Source organism: Periplaneta americana, chromosome 4, assembly GCF_040183065.1.
Source record: "Periplaneta americana isolate PAMFEO1 chromosome 4, P.americana_PAMFEO1_priV1, whole genome shotgun sequence".
Classification (NCBI taxonomy): domain Eukaryota; kingdom Metazoa; phylum Arthropoda; class Insecta; order Blattodea; family Blattidae; genus Periplaneta; species Periplaneta americana.
This window is the reverse complement of record NC_091120.1, coordinates 133,685,515-133,708,682: the sequence shown is the minus strand read 5'-3', so window position 1 is coordinate 133,708,682 and position 23,168 is coordinate 133,685,515. Positions and strand designations below refer to the sequence as shown.

General features: G+C 35.9%; 1 protein-coding gene across 2 annotated transcripts in view; it reads right to left on the bottom strand.

The window, feature by feature from the left end:
• Csgalnact (Chondroitin sulfate N-acetylgalactosaminyltransferase) overlaps window positions 1-23,168 on the bottom strand; it is a 1,311,749-nt gene that overhangs the window by 456,155 nt on the left and 832,426 nt on the right. The window lies entirely within an intron of this gene.

The following is a 23,168-nucleotide window of genomic DNA, read 5'->3' as shown; positions in this document are numbered from 1 at the left end:
GTTGCATTTGTTTACACGTCAGATTTCATCTATGCATTACGCTTATTTCCTTCGTTGTTACCGGTGTCCATTAGTTGATTTATATATTAGATATGAAGATAAATGTACCGAAGTGTCCAATCAATTATAACCCTATTTCAAGATAACTTATTTGCAAGTGGCTTTTTAAGGAATCCGCGGGTTCATTGCCGCCCTCACATAAGCCCGCTATTGGTCCCTATCCTGTGCAAGATTAATCCAGTCTTTATCATCATATCTCACTTTCCTCAAATCAATTTTAATATTATACTCCCATATACGTCTCAGCCTTCTCAAAGGCATTTTTTCCCTCCGGCCTCCCAACCAACACTCTATATGCATTTCTGGATTCGCCGTTACGTGCTACATGCCCTGCCCATCTCAAACGTCTGGATTTAATGTTCCTAATTATGTCAGATGAAGAATACAATGCGTGCATCTGCATTATGTAACTATCTCCATTCTCCTGTAACTTCATCCCTCTTAGCCCCAAATATTTTCCTAAGAATTTCAAGCTAACACTTTTTTTTAATTAGGAAAATTAAAGTAAATTTCCTTCAATTGTTACTCCATTTGTGTAGTTAGAAAATGTCATCAGAGTTCCTGTGTGATGAAATGCACTTCGTATTCTGTCCTCTGTATCTGTGGTTCTGTCTAGCCAGGCGCATCCGCTTCAAGGCCGGATATTCGAACGAATGTCCGATCTCGCCGGTTGATCTACAACCGGTCGAACATAAAACGGTTGTAAGAGCTGTTCTGCAGCACTCTGATAAATACCCGGTGGCAGTGGTAACTATTTACAGTCAGTAGTGACAATAATAATAAATTAATAAATTACTAATAATAATAATAATAATAATAATAATAATAATAATACAGGGAGCATCCTAAATTAAATGAAGCACGATCACTTAAAATAACATTTAAAGTAAATCTAATTTCTATCTTAACCCTGAGTTCGAACTAAAACCCGCAAGTATGATATGTTCATTCCTGCACAAGTACCTTTCAGCATTACACTCATTTCGCCGACAACTCACTCATTGCATTGGAACTACGACACATTTCACTGATTCTATCCTTATTTCACTAACACTCCAAAAACATTCCACTGTTCAAATACTTTGCACTGCCACTATAAACTATAAAACTTCACTGACAGAAACACACTTCACTTACATAACACACTTCACTGACAACACATTTCACAGATACAACACTTCAAATAACAAAATATCAATTACTTACTTACTTACTTACTTACAAATGGCTTTTAAGGAACCCGAAGGTTCATTGCCGCCCTCACATAAGCCCGCCATCGGTCCCTATCCTGTGCAAGATTAAGCCAGTCTCTATCATCATACCCCACCTCCCTCAAATCCATTTTAATATTATCCTCCCATCTACGTCTCGGCCTCCCTAAAGGTCTTTTTCCCTCCGGTCTCCCAACTAACACTCTATATGCATTTCTGGATTCGCCCATACGTGCTACATGCCCTGCCCATCTCAAACGTCTGGATTTCAAGTTCCTAATTATGTCAGGTGAAGAATACAATGCGTGCAGTTCTGTGTTGTGTAACTTTCTCCATTCTCCTGTAACTTCATCCCGCTTAGCCCCAAATATTTTCCTAAGCACCTTATTCTCAAACACCCTTAACCTATGTTCCTCTCTCAGAGTGAGAGTCCAAGTTTCACAGCCATATAGAAGAACCGGTAATATAACTGTTTTATAAATTCTAACTTTCAGATTTTTGGACAGCAGACTGGATGATAAGAGCTTCTCAACCGAATAATAACACGCATTTCCCATATTTATTCTGCGTTTAATTTCCTCCCGAGTGTCATTTACATTTGTTACTGTTGCTCCAAGATATTTGAATTTTTCCACCTCTTCGAAGGATAAATCTCCAATATTTATATTTCCATTTCGTACAATATTCCCGTCACGAGACATAATCATATACTTTGTCTTTTCGGGATTTACTTCCAAACCGATCGCTTTACTTGCTTCAAGTAAAATTTCCGTGTTTTCCCTAACCGTTTGTGTATTTTCTCCTAACATATTCACGTCATCTGCATAGACAAGAAGCTGATGTAGCCCGTTCAATTCCAAACCCTGCCTGTTATCCTGAACTTTCCTAATGGCATATTCTAAAGCGAAGTTAAAAAGTAAAGGTGATAGTGCATCTCCCTGCTTTAGCCCGCAGTGAATTGGAAAAGGATCAGATAGAAACTGACCTATACGGACTCTGCTGTATGTTTCACTGAGACACATTTTAATTAATCGAACTAGTTTCTTGGGAATACCAAATTCAATAAGAATATCATATAATACTTCCCTCTTAACCGAGTCATATGCCTTTTTGAAATCTATGAATAACTGATGTACTGTACCCTTATACTCCCATTTTTTCTCCATTATCTGCCGAATACAAAAAATCTGATCAATAGTCGATCTATTACGCCGAAAACCGCACTGATGATCCCCAATAATTTCATCTACGTACGGAGTTAATCTCCTCAAAAGAATATTGGACAAAATTTTGTACGACGTCAACAAAAGTGATATTCCTCGAAAGTTACCACAGTTGGTTTTGTCCCCCTTTTTAAAAATAGGTACAATTATGGACTCCTTCCATTGTTCTGGTACAATTTCCTTTTCCCAAATAGCAAGTACAAGTTTATAAATTTCGCTATATAATGCACTTCCACCCTCTTGTATTAATTCTGCTGGAATTTGATCGATACCTGGAGACTTGTACTTTTTCAGATTTTCTATCGCAATTTCGACTTCTGAAATCGTGGGTTCGGGTATAAATGGCTCAGCAGTTTGTATTTCAATATCATCCCGATCATTTCTATTTGGCCTATGTACATTTAGTAGTTGCGCAAAATAGTTTTTCCATCTGTTTAGGATTGATGAAGAGTCTGCAAGCAAGTCACCATTCTCATCCTTGATCACGTTTACCCTTGACTGATATCCGTTCTTAAATTCCTTTATACCCTTATATAAATCTCGAATGTTTTTATTCTTACTATTTGTTTCTACCTCATTCAGTTTTTCCTTCAAGTAACCTCTCTTTTTATTCCTAAGTGTACGACTTGCTTCCCGTCTTTCATTGAAATAATTATCTCTATTCTCCTCAACTGGATCCTGTAAGAATTTCAATTTTGCCTGTTTCCTTCTTTCTACTACCATGCAACAATCTTCATCAAACCACGGTTTCTTTTTCTTAGTTTCATAATAACCTATGCTCTGCTCAGCTGCAATTTTGATACTATCTCTGATATTTTCCCACACGCTATTAACATCTAATTCTTTCTCAACTTCGTCGGAACTTTCTAAAGTGGCAAACCTATTCGAAATTTCGACCTGATAATTTTGCTTAGCTTCCTCGTCCTTTAATTTCAAAATATTGAATTTAGTAATATTAACTTGTTGCTCTACTCGCTTGGCTACTGATAATCTTTCTCTTAATTCTCCAATCACCAAATAATGGTCAGAATTACAGTCTGCACCTCTGAAAGTTCGAATATCTACTATACTAGTATGTCTCCGTTTATCTATCAAGATGTGATCTATTTGGTTGTGTGTCAATCCATCTGGAGAAGTCCAAGTATATTTATGTATATCCTTATGGGGGAATGTTGTACTTTTGACAATTAAATTTTTCGATGTGGCAAAGTTGACTAATCTAACTCCATTGTCACTACTAATTGCGTGTAGGCTCTCTTTTCCAATAGTTGGTCTAAAAATATCCTCCCGTCCTACTTTAGCGTTGAAATCCCCCAATAAAATTTTCATATGATATCTAGGGAACTGATCAAAAGTATGTTCCAATTCCTCATAGAAGCTATCCTTTAGATAGTCGTCTTTCTCTTCTGTAGGGGCGTGAGCATTTATAACTATGATGTCGCACCATCTACCCTTAAGTACTAAATACGATAACCTGTCACTGATAAATTCGACCTTTTTTACTGCTGAGTTTATTCTTTTATGTACAAAGAATCCTGTTCCTAATTGGTGATTATTGTTTCCTTCCCCATAATACAACAAGTAATCTCCTATTTGTGATATGCCATTCCCATCTAACCTAACCTCTTGTACTCCTACGAAGTCTATTCTATATCTAGCTAGTTCTTTAGCTACTAATGTTACCCCTCCTGTTCTATAAAGACTAGTTACGTTCCAAGTGCCAAATCTCAAAACCTTATTCCTTTGCTGTGGTCGTGCCAGAGAATCAGTCCTATTCCGAGGCTTACTGTAGGAATTCGTAACAAGCTGTTTTTTACGGTGATGGGTTGTTAGCCCTTCGCCCAACCCCCAAGCTGGAGGACCACCCCTTATCGGCTGTCCACGACTGCTTATTCAATATATTCGCAGCTACCCTCCATATCTGGAGGCCGTCTCCTCTATCCGCAACCTGAGGACGCGCCATGCCGTGGTGATAGGGACCCACCATACATGGAACAAAATATCAATTACACCCTTTAAATAGTATGTATAATATACTACCGTCTATTAGTAAAATCCTTAAGCCTATTTTTAAATATATTTTTGGTTATTGGTAAAGCATTTAGTAAGTCTGCAGATAAAGCATTTCAGTCCCTGACAGTACGATTGAGAAAAGAAAACTTTCCAGTGTCCATCCTCTGTCTTCTTTCCCTTAATTTATATGAGTTGTCTTTTCTTGAAGAGTAATTTGGCGGCTGCAATCTATTTTTTATTTTTCTCTGGGCAGGCTCACCTCTGTATGTTTTTAACATTGCGCATAATCGAATTCGCGTTCTCCTGTCCGTGAGTGTGTCCCATTTTAATGGTGAATTATTACAACGCTTGAGAGACCGTTTTTGTATCTTATCTATTATCTTAATATGTTCTAATCTGTAGTGATTCCAACATGCAGCACCATATTCCATTACTGGATTAACTAGTGATTTATATGCAATCTCTTTGGATTTATCAGAGCCTTTTCTTAGTACCCTCATCAAAAAGTGTAACGCTCTCCATGCTTTTCCCGCTGTGTCAGTAACGTGTTCCCTCCAACCGTGATTGCTACTGAATGTTATTCCTAGGTTTTATTTTTATTTTGTGTTATTTTACGACGCTGTATCAACATCTCAGGTTATCTGAATGAAATGAAGGTGATAATGCCAGTGAAATGAATCCGGGGTCCAGCACCGAAAGTTACCCAACATTTGCTCGTATTGGGTTGAGGGAAAACCCAGGAAAAAAGCTCAACTTGCTCCGACCGGCATTCGAACCCGGGCCAGACGCGCTGGCCGTTACTCCACAGTTGTGGACTATTTCTAGGTATTTACATTTGTTAACTTCCGGAATGATTTCACCCCCTAACGTATACGATGCGATTATTTTATTTCTTTTTCTTGTAAAGCTGACGGTTTTGCGAGATAACCGTTCCTTTTTTAAAAGTATAGAACAAAGTGGATGTAAACCTATTAATAGGCCTAATAATAAGAACTTGTTAATACTAGGCCTGCGGATAATAGTGTAAGTGTTGACGCATCTGCAACCTACAACTAGTGACCATACAAGTGATAAATGTCGATGTGGACAAATAAGAAGCATCCTTCGGAACTAATGTTGGCACAGTCCTCTAGTTCACACAAGGATCTTAGGATCTCGTTAACAAAAATCGACAATATTTATTTGATATATTGACATTTTGCTGTACTTGCTAAGCAATAAACTTCTGCTATCGTTTGCTGGTGCGATATGAGCGCCGACTCTACGGAAAAAGGCAGAACCTTACGCAGATGCCGGTACAGCTGATTCGAAGATCACTGAAATGTCACGGCTACACAGAAGAGCATATTTTGACTTACAACGCTGAGCAATCAGATGTGTTCCGAATTTCAGCGATGACGTCATTGACGCTTAAGCTCTGTAGGAGAACTTTCATCAGCGTATACTCATAGAGGCGGTGACAGTGTCCATCAATCACCATCAATGAATTTGATTGGTTCTCGTAAAGGACGGGAATTGGCAGAGAATGACCTATTGCACTCTTGTGTCATGACTGTGTGTTCTGCCGTGTTGTTTGTAATGAGCACAACGCAAAAAAAAAAAAAAAATTATACGAATATGTATGTGTGTTAATGACTTATGAATGAACATATCAACGGACCAGTTATTACTATCTACTGGATCTTGAAATGAATTTTGTTTGTGCTCACTTTTCTTTGAGTAAGATAACAGTATGAAAATTTCGCAAAATCTTGCTAGCATAGGGTATACAATTCCTATAGCCACTAGCCGCCATGATAGCCATTGAACCTTCCAGCAGTTTTGTTCCTATTTCCTTACAGCGCGACGTCATTGATGTCGACCGGTCCGGTGAGATTCGAAATATGCTGCAAGGTACTGACGCACAGTGTCCATACTATAGATAAGTGGTCGTCAGCACTCGCGGAAATGTGCAAAGAGTAAGCTGAGCCGTCCCGTGTGCCCCGTCGTGCAGCAGGAAGAGGTAGAGAGCATACCCGCTAGCAGCTACGAGTGCACTATGGTGCACTGTGTTCTCTGCGGGTAAGGGACGCTAACCCAAGGGTGCTCTGTGCTGACGACCGCTGCTATAGATGAACAAAACTAACTGCCGCTCTCGCTCGCTATGTTCGTTGCATTTGTCTTTCGAGTGTCGCTCATCATTCTCGAAATAGCATTTGGTCGGCGGGGAAAGATTTCGTAACCTTGAATAACATACATAATTGAAATAAATAATATTATAAATGTTTAAATGAGACAAAAAGACAAAACAGAACAGTATCTTAGTTGTCAAATTGTTCTGGTTCTTATATATTATATTACCAATGGTTACATAAATTGAAAAAAAATATATAAAATAAATTTGCATTTCTAAGAAACATAAAAGGTAACATTAATATATTTTTACTTGAGATTGCACACTTGATCTTGAACATATGGAAAGAAATTTCATAGCCTTTTAATAAGGGCCTATAATTAATTAAAGACTGGGGAACGGATTATTATACACTGAATGGTAGAGATGTTTCAAATATGCTACTTTATTTTTATACATATATAACAGTTGCCAAAGTAGATAAAAGTTCAGTCATGTATAAAACAACTGCAGCGATTCAAGCCTGCTTGACTTTGGTACTTCGGGAGTGATCAATCGCGACGTCTCGAAACACTCACAAGCATTCTTTACGTCAAGGACGCGACGCAATACAACATTGTCGTGCGGGTTTTCGGCTTTGCGGGCGCTGTTAGTCTCGCTTTCTCGATCGTTTTTCATCTCTAGTCCATATTTATAATCCCCATACCCTGCCAACCTGGATCTAGCTGTAGATTCCAGGCTCTGCCTCTCACAAGCCAGGATAAAATGGGGAGTCATAGAGGAGTAACACCTGTTTAAAAAACCTTGGTCCAGCTGGCCGGGCTGGTAGTACCTTGTAAGGGCCCCTAGCTAGAGTTACAGACAGTCCCCAATGACAGCAAAGATGCAGAGATAATTCTCTACACGACGGAGCTGGCAGAAGAGGCACCCCTCTCTTCTAGGGGTTATAAATGTAGAAGACCCATACCCTGGGTGAATGGGTAAAGACTTCAACGACCATAGATGGCCGGAAGAAGCAGCCCCACATGTGGGGTTAATTCGCATGATGGCTGGGTGGATAAGCCAGAAGACAGCAGCCCTGTCACCCCAAATTCTGCAAGAGGCTGGTAATCTCTTCAGAATTAACTTCTTACTCGAAAGTTTCATAGCAGAGAGCCGGACAGATCAAATGGACATCGACCTAACCAAGTAAAGGATAAACGAATAGGAATTACGGAGACGTTACAAATTGCAACCTGGAACGTTAGAGGACTAGGAACCAAAGAATCAGAATTGTACAGAATAATTAAAAAGAAAAAGGTGAATATCGCAATAATCACAGAAACCAAGAAAAAAATTAAAAGGAACAAAAGATCTAGATTTTTATACAATGATATATTCAGGAGCTACACAAAAAGTACGAGCCAGGAGTGAAGTAGCAATCTTATTAGATAATACGTGGAAATAAAAAAATGAATCATATGTGTATGTGAATGACAGAATAATCACACTAAGACTAAAAATAAATATAGGCCACTTATCAATCATTGGCATTTATGCACTCGAGGAAGGTAAAAAATATGATCAACTACAATTTGTAATTGATAAAATGAAAAAGAATGACTATATAGTAATGTCAGGAGACTTTAATGCTAGAGTAAGAAATATACCTATTACAAACATAGTTGGAGAATTTGGAGAACATCTCAATAAAAATGGACAAGAACTTAGACAATTTGAGTGTAATAATCAACTGAAGTTAACAAACACATTCTTCAGAAAAAAAAATATAAATAAGTGCACATGGACTGCTAGAGGATATCGATCCATTATAGATTATTCTTTAATAAACGATAGAATGAGACCTCAATTAAAAGATGTACATGTTCATAGAGGATGTGATATGAGTTCAGATTACTATATGGTATTAGCTAAACTCACGTTATGGGCAAGATGGAAAAATTTCAAAACTAAATGAAACCTAGTAAAAGAAGAAGAAGTAAACAAAATCTACCTATTGAAGGAAAAATGTTAAATGTTATGTTTTATTTAACGACGTTCGCAACTGCAGAGGTTATATCAGCGTCGCCGAATGTGCCGGAATTTTGTCCCGCAGGAGTTCTTTTACATGCCAGTAAATCTACTGACATGAGCCTGTCGCATTTAAGCACACTTAAATGCCATCGACCTCTCCCGGGATCGAACCCGCAACCTTGGGCATAGAAGGCCAGCGCTATACCAACTTGCCAACCAGGTCGACCCTATTGAAAGGAAGAAAGCATAAAGAAACTATATCAACATAGATTAACACAATATATACTAAACACACCGACTGAAAATGACATACAGTAGATAGGAATGGGAAAATATAAAAAAATTGCATTGAAAAAGCAACCCAAGAAGCAATTGGCAAGAAGAAGTATAGAAGCAATAATAATAATAATAATAATAATAATAATAATAATAATAATAATAATAATAATAATAATAATAATAAATTATTATTATTATTATTATTATTATTATTATTATTATTATTATTATTATTAAAAGGTAAAGGTATCCCCGTCACATGCCATGAAGGCACTTGGGGGGCATGGAGGTAAAGCTCCATGCTTTCCATGACCTCGGCACTAGAATGAGGTGGTGCTGCCGGCACCACGCTCCGACCGTCTTTTGCCTCCGGGAAAGACCAGATACTCAATTTTATAGGAGGCTGAGTGAACCTCGGGGCCGTTCTGGAAGTTTGGGAACGAGAAAAATCCCGTCACCACTTGGGATCGAACCCCGGATTATTATTATTATTATTATTATTATTATTATTATTATTATTATTATTATTATTATTGTTATTATTATTATTTACTGGATTGTTTTACAAAAGTCAAAATGTAATAGAAGCAAGAAAGGACTAAGAATTTGGAATGACGAAATAGAAAAAGTAATTAAAGATAAACAAAAGGCCTATAAAAATGGCTACAGGAAAATACAGATGAAAATAGAGATATATGTAAGGAGAAAATAATTCTAGCAAAACAGGTAGTAGAAGAAGCGCATCGAAAATCTTGGGACAACTTTATCAGCGAAATTGACAATGACATACATGGCAGACATACTTTCTCGTACAAAGTAATGAAACACTTGAACAAAATGGAAGAAGAGTAAGAATAAATGTTATAGGAGAAGATGAATGAATGGATCATTATAAATGAACATGGCTTCAAGAAGATGAACAAATATATTAAACAAAGAACATATAGAAGAAGAGAATATAGATCCAATTACAAATGAAGAATTAGAACGAGCCCTAGAAGAAACAAAAAATTGGTAAACAACAGGTCCTGATAACATTAACATGGAACTCTTGAAATATGGAGGAACATTTTTACAACTAAGGCTATTACCCATTTGATAAATTTATGCTGGAAAACAGGTGAAACCCCACAAGTATGGAAAACAGCAGAGGTCATATCAATATATAAAAAAGGAAATAGAAAATAATGCGAAAACTACAGAGGCATAAGACTTCTAAATACCATATATTAACTATATGCTAGAATAATAAATAAAAGACTCAAAGTAATCAGTGAAACAATAATAGGAGAGGAACAAAGTGGTTTCCGAACTGGTCGATCTACTACAGATAAGGTATTTACACTACAACAAGTAATAGAAAAAGGAAAGAGTTTAATTTACAGACACATATAGCTTTCGTTGATTTTGAAAAAGCATTCGACCGAGTAAAACGAAATAAATTATGGAGTATAATGGAAGAGAAAGGCTACGCACAACACATAATAAATGTGATAAGAAATATGTACAATTCTAAAATAATAATTAACACTGGTAAAATAAAAACAGAAGAAATTTTAATAAACAAAGGTGTGAGACAGGGTACAGGATTTCACCTACTATTTTTAACATTTATATCGATGAATTATTCCAAATTGGAAAACACATTTTAAATCAGGAATAGAGTTAAATAGAGAAACTAATTTAAATATATACTATTATATGCGGATGATCTAGTACTAATACAAAAGACTAAAGATAATTTACAATATACCTTATTCCTAGTAAATAATATATGCCAAGAGTACAATTTTAAAATCTCAATACAGAAATCTAAAGTAATGGCATTTTGGGGAAATGCGATGATACGGTCAAAAATTGTATTAAATAATAAAATAATAGAACAGGTATTCAATTTTAATTATCTTGGTATTGAGGTGAATATAAATGAAATAAGAAAGGATATCGATACAAAATTAAATAAATTTCAAATGATTTGCGGTACAATCTGCAGAACTTTGAAAAATAAAACTAGAAAGGAAATAAGAATGAAGTTTTATAAAACAATACCTGAACCAGTTCCACTACACAGTAGTGAGACTTGGATCTCCACAAAAAGATATCAAACAAGAATACAGAGCACAGAAATGAGATTCTTAAGAAGAACAAAAGGTTGCACCAAATTAGATCAAATAAAAAATGAAGATATAAGATTTGAATTAGATATATTCTCAATAAAAATGAAATAAAAGAATATCGCAATAATTGGGTACAACATGTTGAAAGAATGGACGCGACCAAAATACCGAAAGTGGTATATGAATATAGACCACAAGGAACGAGAGATATCGGAAGACCCCAAAAGAGATGGAAGGACTTGCTATTATACCGGAACAGGCTGTGGCCTAAACCATGAAGTGGAGAAGAAGAAGAAGAAGAAGAAACTGATGAAACGAACGGATCTAGGTTCAAATGTCGATTTGGACAAGTTACCTGATTGGGGTTTTCGGAGGTTACAGTAGAATTCTTTAGTAACTTTCGACATTGAACCTCAGAATCTTTTCGCCATCATGGTAAGAATACAGTATGTAACTCATGATAACAATATATAACTATCCATGAATTAACTTATTTTACTTATTTTATCGTTCTATTCCAGTCCCCCCCCCCAAGAAAACGGTTCTATCTCCGCCTATGACGTTAACGTTGTGATTAAAACTTGTTTCACCATCCGAACTAGATTGAACCCTACATTCTAGAGTGAAACACGCTTTCGACGTCATTCGCTTGCATAAGAATGATTTAAACAATTTTATGTACACAGTACATCATATGATGATGAATTTATTTTTGCAAACATTTCTTCTGTTGTTATATGAGAATGAGATGGAAGATTCTGGGACATTGTCCATTGTCAGGAACTCGGGGTAAAAGTATTCCATTCCGTGATAATCCCTGTGGGTGGTTAGAGACCTATGCGACATCCTATTTATTCGAATTTGCTTATGAACTATTATATCAGCATATCTCAGTACGTTATAAATGCTCTAACGAAGAATTATTGTTTGTCTATGTCTCTTGTTGGAAACGAGATGGCTACTTTGGAGAGATTCGTTATCGCCTCTCTCCAATATGCAGGACACTTCAAGCGTAGAATATGTCTTAATATGTCTTTATTAGCCGCAATGAAGAGATGGCTTTACTTTTCTCTAAAAGTATAGAAAATTACTACTGGTAACCTCCTTTCAGTTGTTTAAGTCAGTAAGTGATAGTCATGGAATCAGCTCGACCAAATAGGCCTATATCTACGGCGGAAAGTATCTCAGTGAAGGAAGTGGGCGTATTTGTAGTAGTCTAACTAGTGACATATCATGGTTAAAACTGGAAAAATTCATGGAAAGTTCTATAAAATTTATCCAACTTCACGGGTTAAATTATCCAATTCCAATAAATCAAGATTGTCAAGATTATAGTGCCAAGAAAGAAATTGAAGTAAAATGTACTATACCTTTTTTAGTGTTTATGTCTCAGATAAACTCTTTCGCCTGCTACTGGGCCTTTCTATGCAGAAGTGGACATATGGTCTAAATTTTAAAAAATGTTGTAGATAATTATTTGCTTTTTTTCAAGTTGCTCAAACAATGAATTTAATATTTTTTATATAATAATGTAATATTTTGTAATGTTAAGTTTCATGTTTCCAATGGTAAAGGAAACCATGCACACAGCAGGAAATTTGTCTGTCTAGATCTGTTTGGTTCGCATACTTATATTTTCCCTGCAGAAAGGTGTTTGTTATTTACAAGGCAGTGTTCACCGCACAAAGCTTTACACTAAAGGAAATTCATCGAATTTTGTCTCCAAGTAAGTTATTTTGGTAATTTGATAGAAGACGGTTGAATATAGTAAGTCTTACCAACTTTTTTATTTCAGAGTTAAATGTTAGTGATCTTTTAGTGACTTTTACATGTTAGTTCTAGGTTTTTTATACTAGGTGTCGTCGTGATTTTCTTTTAATTTGATTGGTTATAGTTGTCATTTGTTCTAGAATTTTCGTTAATTTTGAATGGATAATGACGTTATCAGTTCGTCATTTTATGATTTTTGTGATTTTCTTTCGTTTTGATTGGCTATAGTTGTAATTTATTCTTTAATTTTCATTAATTTTGAATGGATAATGACGTTGTCAGTTGTTCTTGGTTGCTTGACGTGAGTGGTGTTACATTATAGATTTTTCTGCATTTGTCGAATGCGCATCATCATGCTTACGAAAAGGCACTTTTCAGTGGCAATAATTTATTTTGTGTGCACAAGGTTGGAATTTTGAAGTAAGAGGGAAAGAAAGGAATCCGTGTTCTGAAATTATACATTAAATTTTGTGTCGATTTTGGTTTACTTCTTTCGCTGGTGAATAAGGATTGTGTGGAATGTTGAGAAAACTGTTTTTCTGTGTTTTAAAGAAATTACTTACTGAATTTTCTGTAGAAGTTAAGGTGAAATAAGTGTTCGAAGAGAATTTCATTTAGTGTAAAGACTTGGTTTATTTATGCAAAGTTGACTGTACGACAATGTGTTGGTTTAGTTCTTTGCTGCTTGCATGGTTTAAGTTTAGGTTGCCTTAAAGCCTGTGTCATTTATACTGGAAGTGAAGTGTTTGTCGATGAAGACGTCAATGAGAATTGAATTTTATTTGATAAGATGATAAATTATTGTTTTGTTTTGTGTTTTAGTGATTTTTGGGGGTAAAGTGCGGACGAAAACTGCAAGAAAAGTACCGGTATACTACTAACTATGAAGTTCGAATGCCACGAAACGCCAAATAAATCAAAGGCGAAAAATTAAATATATTTTCATTTTTTGGAGGGCTTGTTCTTCTTTAAAAATACGAATATATATTCCATTTTTCATCTTTGATTTTGCGATGTTTGGTGACATTTGGACTTCATAGTTGGCAGAACGTTTTTGGTAGTTTTCGTCAGCCATGTTGGATTTTACCGTCTTCTAGCAAATTACCGTTATTATTATTATATATATATATATATGTAGCTATTTTGTGACTACGTACATATATCTGTCACACCCGTAACAAAAAATATACAGAAGTTGCGATGAAATATTAAGCTGAATATGATGTCCACATATGAATGTAAGGTTAAATTTGACACATATTTTATGTGACCATAACTTAATTGGTTACAATTTGGTTAATAAGACAACAATAATTTATATTAAACTCTGTCACACCCGTAACACCAATATATACACATTCCTTGTTTGTTGCAGTAAAGCATAGTTTGAGAAGTAAACCACTTTTAAAATATATACATGGAAAACAATTATTCAGTTAAGTATGACAGCTGTGATTGTAAATTAATTAAAAAATATAATGCTGTGATTCTAAAGTTTAATTTACTATTTTTTAACAGATAAACATAGATGATAGCAAAGAACGGGTTCGTAAGTAGAAAGAACGATTGAAAGATGATTCAGAAAAAAAGAAGTAACATCCGAATAAAGAAAGAGAGTGAGATAAGATAAGGATGAAAAATAAAGATTTAGTTCATAAAAAAAATTGAAATTGAAACATTTGAAGGATACCGAAAGGCAAAGAAAGCACATACAGAATAATAAAAAATAAAACAAAAGAAAGAACAGGAAGATAGTCTGTTATTATCACCTCTAGGATCATACAATTGTCCACAAATATTAGTTATAGCTGTCCAGAGGGTAAAAAGGTCACTTCTGAGAAGTCCAACAAAACGAAAATCTGTACTGAACAACCTAATTCAAGCCTCTTCAATTTCATTTTCAACAGAATCATTGACAAAACAAAACAAAAGTAATGTAGTTACTCAATATGTTTTCATAGGCTTTATGAATTTAACGTTCTACTGCAAATTGTTTACCTGATAGCACTAAACTAAATGAAGTGTTTTGTATTCATTATTGTGAAGTTATTGATTTAATTTTATTATTACTGCATTTGTTTCTTATAATAAGTTAACATGGCCTAAGAGTTTAATGTAAATATGTTTAGAAAGATGCTTCTAAGCCTCGAGTTAGTATGCAGTCATACTCGTAACGTATATTGTCACACCCGTAGCGACACAGAAAATTCATGGTGAAAGAAAGAAACCTCTTCATTAAAATATACATCCAGCAGAGAGATCAGCATTCCTTCTACTCACCATCCAACTTTCAATAATAAAATTGACCGGAGCGAATAAGAACAGGAAAACCATGTATTATGCCGAACTGGTATAAACAGTTGCAGTAGCGTAAGTTGTTACGGCATTAGTATATTGAACAAGTTAGTAGTAGTAGCGCAAGGTTCGAATCTTCCCCAATCTTCCTTTTTTTTATTACAAATTTGCCATCATATGTGTCTCGCAAAGCTATAATTATGTGGCGATATATCTTAGAATATCCCCAAACTCTATTAAATAATAAACCTCCCTCTCTCTTTCAAGAAATACTGCTATTGGTAACAGTAGAGTTGAAGTTCAAGACTAATATTTAAAAAGATACTTTTATATTCGTTCTCCTATGTATTATATACGATATCAATATTTTTAAAACTAAAATATCACTATTAAATAATCTATGCTTATGTTGCTGATGTGAAACAATCCCGGACGTCACACACGGATAAACTCATTGAGAACTCTTTTCCCGTGAGGATATTATCACAGTCTAGTATATACAGTCACGAAGCTTGAGTTTATGAGGGTACTAGGAACAATAGACTGTGCAGGTACTATTTCGCATTGTCTGTAATGAGGCAATAGTAGCGATTCTAGTGGCTAGCAACTATCTATGGATGCATATTTACTACGTACTGAGCTTCGTGACTGTATATACTAGACTTTGATATTACCATATTTTCATATCATAGGACTTGATAAAATTGAGTACAAGGCTATTCAAAATTGTTCCTCTTCTATTAATGATAGGCAGTATTGCTTCCTGGGAAATAATTCTTACATTAGACTAATGAATATTTAATATGCTATATATGAACATTTAATTTATAATCGGGAGAACTATATACATGTTTGTACGTACCGCTAAACTTATTGTTTTAGTTGAGTATTAAAATTTTGTGACAATGTTTTATGGAGATCCAAATAAAAAGGCCTCCAGTATTACATATCATTTTGTCAGATGCTTGTGCTATCATGATTTGAAACCGATACTGACTGTATTCAGTAAAAAATTAGGGTATTTTACCGTAATTTACGCATAATAAAAATAAAAAAACAACATGAAAACGCATGAAATACAAAGCCACAACAAGTAGTAGCCTACTTCCGATGAGGTTAATTAAGAAGAAAAACGAAATACATACGTAAAAGAACGCATAGACTCGAAGCTGGTGGAACGATCACACCTTAAAAGTTTGTTATCTCTGAAAAGTATGTCCTTAGCTTTTTATTTTGTGGCCATAGGAACTATCGTGTAATAAAAATAAGAACAATATTAAAATCAATTGAATACACAGAGGGAAAATAGTACTTAAATCCAGTGAGGTTCACTTGGTGGAAAACAAATACACTGCATGTAAAATGTAGACTCCCCCACAAGATTACCTCTTTGCCATAAAAAGAAAGATATTTACTCACCAGCTCGCGAGTGTGGTGAACTCATGCCATGAAGGATTCTTGGATATCACACTTCACCAAATATCACTATACAGTCCGTTAAAATTCGAACGTAAACCGCGAGAACAACGCCAAAACCCGCACATCTAGCCGAGGCCATGACTCATCCTTCTTCACAGACGACATAGGGAATGTGTTCACTAAATGACATGTTCACTTTTTGTCCTTCAAGATTAAACCCTTCAAAGAGGAATACAAAAACGCGTCCAAGTCTTGACCAGTGACCTCAATGGTCTTGACTGTTTTGTGATCAGTAACTCTACGCACAGAGGGTAGCACAATCGTATGTCATGTATTCATTTAGGCTAGCTGCCTGTCTGAGATTTTTTATACAGTATAATACGAAGACAAATTTTTTTCTATAAAATGACTCTTTACACGAAATGTTTTTTGACATTCAGTATCCCTGGCGGATAGTCTATCGAGATCTGTTTGTACTGCTTGCAAGAATATTGGGTTTATCCATGAGTGGTACGAAATTCATGACCGAAAAATATATTTGACGGATAAGGATTACTATTTCTAAGTAAAAATATACAGTAGTAATTGATATTAAAACCTTTGCTTCATTAACTACAGATTTTTTTGTAATATTATTCGATGTAATATGCAGATCGATGATTGTCTCTTGGTATGGAGTTTATTTGGTTTACGTATCCTTCCTGTTGTGCGGTAACTTTTTTTTTTAATTGCTATATAATCCTAACATGAGACAAAAATATTTACCATTTTTAAATACTATTTTGTTTATATTTTACCTTATACGTAATACAGTATTAGTGTAGCCACGAGGTTTCAAACCTTCTTTCCTAGTCCTTGGTAAACATCTGTTTTGCATATGAATAGTTATAGCTCGTGCAAGGAATGATTACCGAAAAGCAATGGTGGCGTTGCTGTCTGTTTTGACGTGTGTATGTGGGCACGCGGAGGGGGGGAGAGGTGCAGGCTCATGGAAGTACTGTCTCTTCCAAGAAGATGAACAAATGAGGACATCGCTGTGGAAATAAAGAGCGTAGCAAGAGAAAAATTCGAAGCTAATTAAACTCGTAACATATGTTTACGAATGAAGTAATAATACCGTGTGATACAAGACACGTATTCACATGCAACGAAACAAACTAAAGTCGTAATGTAACTATCACAACGCAAGACTGATTCTATCGATGTCATTTCTCTTTCGACTGTACTCTTGAATATCATTCAAGCTGTCTCGTGACCTTCCTGTCGCCCACTCTTCCTTATCGTAGTGTATCATTCGCATTCCTTCCGTCAGTATTCCCTGCTTGCGAGACCTATACAAATATCCAAAATACCTACATATATTAAAACGAAGGTGCATCGGGCCCTAATTCTCCTATTTTTGTGAATAAAATTAAATCTATCACTTCAGTCTATTTACAATTTCATGACTTTTTAAATTAAAGTGTTTATAGTTAGAGAGAAGGGTAATAATTTAGTATTTAAACTTCTATTAGGGGCACCAGTTCGCAGAACACCATTAGTCGTGACGTACCTTTCACACCTATACTATTGTTTCGTACCGCATTGGTAATTATTTCATTTACAAGAAACATATATTATTTTAAGTATTACATGTGTAGAAGTGTCCCACCTGTGGAGTAACGGATAGCGCGTCTGGCCGCGAAACTAGGGCAAGTTACCTGGTTGAAGTTTTTCCGGGGTTTTCTCTCAACCAAATCTGAGGAAATGCTAGGTAACTTTCGGTGTTGGACCCCGAACTCATTTTACCGGCATTATCACCTTCATTTCATTCAGACGCTAAATAACCTAAAACGTTGATAAATCGTCGTAAAATAACTTCCTCGGTGTGTAGAAGTGAAGCTTAACAAAATTCATTTTCTACAAAATAGACTTCAATTGAAGAATAAGGACAGTATAACATCTCCAATATAAAAATGTAAAATGGTTGCAATGAATGATTTTGAAAATAAATCAGAATGAAAATCTGGCTTTCACGTATGAAGCTGACTTGAATAATTTCAAGGGAAAAATTGTTCCGGGGTCGGGTATCGATCCCAGGACCCTTCGCTTTGCGCACGAGTGCTTTACTGACTGAGCTACACCCAACACCACTCAATTTTTCATTTTATATCCACAAAACTCAAGTGAGCTAACAAGGCTCCACACAAACTATTTGTATTTGAATTGCTGTTTTCTGTTAACGTACCTAGAGTGACGTATATATTACGGAAATCTGGTTTTCAGGTAGAGATCTCTGTGAAGCAGACTTGAATAATTTCAAGGGAAAAATTATTCCGGGGTCGGGAATCGATCCTGGGACCCTTCGCTTTGCGCACGAATGCTTTACCGACTGAGGTACCAAGGAACTACACCCAACACCGTCCCAATTTTTCCCTTTACATGCACACAACTCAAGTGGGCTGATAAGGCGCCGGAAACCCAACTTTGAGTGCACACAAACTCTGTGTGACTTGAATTGTGGTTTTCTGTTAACGTACCTACAGTAACGTCTATATTATGCAAATCTGGCTTTCATGTGGAGCAGACTCGAATAATAATTTACCTGGTCCAGGAACAATTTTTCCCTTGATATTAATAAATCAGAATCAATGACAGTTTTTCCTTCTGCTTTGTCCACAAGTAGACATCTTTCGCAAATTATTATGTATGCATGTATATTAGCGAAATCATCTAAAGATTTTTTTATATTGTACGGTACTTACTCGGTTGTGACGGTATATTAGCAAAATCCACACCGGCTGTGAAATTCAGGTCGCTGTTTGTCGACTGTGACATTTTCATGGAGGCCATGTCTTATGCTTACAGTTGTACATAAAGGACTAGTAACTTGAAGATTGTCTATTTTGTTTGTACATTCTATTTCCATATTCGTCTTCTTGTCTCTCCAGTGTGTTGGTTTTCTTTATATACTTATATTAAGAATTTTGTCCCTCTTATATTTTTTGTATATTCTATTTTTATGTTGTTCCATTCTCCTGCCTTCGTCCTGATTTTTTATATGCCTTCATATTAAATTTATTTTTTTGGGTCCCTCCCTTATCTCCTTTGTAATCTATTTTAATGCTTTTTTTCTTTTTGTCTCTCCGATACTTCTCCTTTTATAGGCCTACCTCTTTTATAGTCCACCGTTGTGGCTGAGGGGTTAGCGAGACTAACTACGAATCCAGCGGTCCCGGGTTCGATTTCAGTCAGGACGAGTTGCCTGGGTGAGTTTGTTTCGGGGTTTTCCTCCTATGGATGGATATCAGGTAACTTTTCCAGGCGATTGGAACACCACCCATCTTCGTCACTTCCTTTCCTCCCCCATCATCCTTTCCTCATCATCCCGTTTCTGGTTTTTCAGATCACTCTACAGGCAGCCTCCCGGAACTACTGGCTCTCTCGACCGGCCTCCGTGGAATGTAGCTCAACGACGTTGGATGACTTCTGCAACGAGCACCCGAGGCGGACCTACTCGGGGGAGGAGTTTCGCTTCGGACCGACAGGGGAGCCTTGGGGGAAGTTGCCGAAGCAGGAATGATATATGGATTTCTGCTGGCTATAGGGACCGGTCGTCAGGGAGTCATGTGTTTGGATTGGTGCGCGTAGGGAATCTAGGGCACGCAACTCATTCCATATCGAGGGTTAGCGTAATAGATCTCAACAGGTCGCAGTGCTGGGCCCTCCGTGTCCCCCTCACTTATATTCCATTCCATTTCATTCCATCTCTTTTATATGTCTTCTTATCTTTTTTGCATCTTCCATTTCCTTGTTCCTTTCTTCATGTTCCTCTCATTTCGTTTTATACATTTTATATAAAATCTTTACTTCTTTTTTGTCTTCTTTGTAGATTCTTTTCCCATGTTGGTTTCTTCTTATTTAATTTTCCTTCCTTGACATCTTTATATTTATTCATTGTTTTCTTCTCATCTTTCTTGTAAGTTCTATTTTCATGTTTTCTCCTATTCCACCCCTTTTGCCCTTTTGCTCTCTTTCTCTATATTTTTATATTCAATTTTTCTTTCCTGTTTATCTTCATTGTATATTCTATCACCATGTTCTTTTCTTCTATATGACCTTACATTTTTATAGCACTCCATTTTCTTTCATTAAAGTAAAGTTAAAATATCACTCAGTTCTCCTGGATTTGTAAGTTCTTCCCGCGTACATTTTCATTAATAAAGCACAAGCATCTCGCTTACTGAACAGTCTGTACTGATCTATGCAGTTTATATCTCCTGGCGTGTGATGCAAATCCTCTACAAACAGATGCCTATGCGTAAGACCGACCAACTACCCGGTCTGTTTGTGGAATAAACTTGTACAGCAATAATAGCCCTGGCCAGTGCCAAGTGCTGTTGCTACAGAAATTTCACCTGGAGATTTACATAAATTATAGCTGCCATCAGCACCCCAACATACAATATAGCTAATATTGTATTGTAGAAGGCCAGTCTCTCTCACTCTCTCTGTCCCTCTCTTTCTATCCCCTCTCTCGGAATTATATACTAATACCTTTCGCTATCTGTTCGATGTAATAAAGTGTACCTACCCGCTCCCGGATATGCAAATACCAGCACACATAAACGGAAGTAATGAAGAGTCTATGAAAATAGACAGTTAAAAAGCGAATTTGCATATGATGCAATATACAGTACTTCTTTAAGTAAATATATCACGAATCATGGAAAACCCACAAAATCGTAATTGGAATTCCTTATTTAACATCTCTTTTAAACTACAGACCGGAGAGACAAATAATAGTGATTAAGGCTGGTTCACAATAAATCGGAAACGGAAACGACAACGAGGACGATTACGGAAATAATGTTAAAATAAATTTATTTAAATGTAAGCATTCACAATAGTTATTTGTCAATGGCCACATTTCAATATACTTATTTTAATAATATTTCCGTTCTCAATCTCGTTGTCGTTTCCGTTCCCGGTTTATTGTGAACCAGTCTTTGCAAGGTAAAAGAGTGACTGTGGAACAAGACGGACTGAGGAAACGCAAAAACCTGCCCTGAACACTTTTCCATTCCACTAAATTTATAAAAGGATGTGTTCTGTACAGAATCCTGGTACACTTTTGGATGAAATAAGAAAGAAATGAAATAACGGAGAAAATAGAAATAAATGGAAGGACGAGAGAAACTAAGAAAGCTACAGATAAGAAGTCGACAGAAGTCCGTTGAAATGTGTCATGCATGTCGTATTAGGCATGTAATAGCCAGTATTATTAACATTTTTCACTGTTTTGAGAATACTAACCATGATTTCTCCGTGAAAGGTAGTGGCGGAATGTAGCTTTCTGTTCTTAAATTGCAGTGTTTTATGTCCTAGTGTTGGAGGTAATTTTCCAATCGTTTATTTTAAGATTATATGGAAAATTAAATTTCTTATGTGGTATATTACTATAAATAGCCTTCGTATTCCAGCTACCTAAAGACTGAAGTTAAATACATATTGGGTATATAGTACGCCGAACACAGGTGATGCAACAGATAAGGATATAAACAAACAGGTCTTCGCTTCGTGTTCGTGGAGTACAGTCAACTCCCGACATTCTGAAGCTATAGGCCTACTACTGAACACATGCTTGAGCTGTGATTTCCATTTTCGTCGTGATCTTTGCAGTGAATAATAACGTGTATTCGTATGTTACGGCACTTAAACATATGCTTTTATATTGCAAGAAATTGTTTCAGTAACACATGACGTTATTGGTGCATGATTTAGTAGAATAATTTCTATTGTCTGATATTTTTTCATATTCATTAGGATATTGCTTATGTCGCTCATCAACGAAACCCCATTAATTTACTATATATTTTTCCAGAAATCCTCTCAAATGTATGTTATTTAATTTATTAATTGGGATGTTGGCACTGAACATCATGGTAGGCTACATAAATCCACGAGTTAATATCCTAATAATTTTCAGATTTTGATGGTACGTGATCTTTTGGATTCTGTTCAACACACTTTTGATATAATTGCAGTGTCTTTCAGTGCACTGTTTTTTGTCACTTTTAGGTTTATTTTACACAATGTAGTCTATATGTAATGTTGTCCATATTCACAGTGAAAATATTAGTTGAAATATCTTCAACTATGCCCTGCAATATTACACGCTTGAATGTCTTACCTAATACTCTGCCGTGAACCTTCAATCAGTCACAAAGATGTAGTTATTTGAATAATACGACTAGTAAGAGCAGTGATCGATAAGACTACTCACTATGACTGCGTCCCGGCTTCGACTTATTATAGCGAAAGGCAGAGCGTGCATAACTGTTTTGTATACGAACATACCTATTCCTGCGCTGTGACGTCACATATACTTCGAATCAAGCAACTTCATTCCAGCTTATAGGTAGCTGAATTACAAAGCTTAATTATAAATATTTTTATTAGAGCAATGAATTTAATAAGAGTTGTATTAAACACAATGTGTACAGCTGATTTGAAAAAAAAAAAGTCTTGTTAGTAGAAGAGGAAGTTCTTTGCCTTGCTACTAATGGCTCCTCTAGACGTACCGACATCATAGCGTATTTTTTTTTTTATTTTTTTTTAAGTTGGTTATGTAACGACGCTTTATCAACTACTAGGTTATTTAGCGTCGATGAAA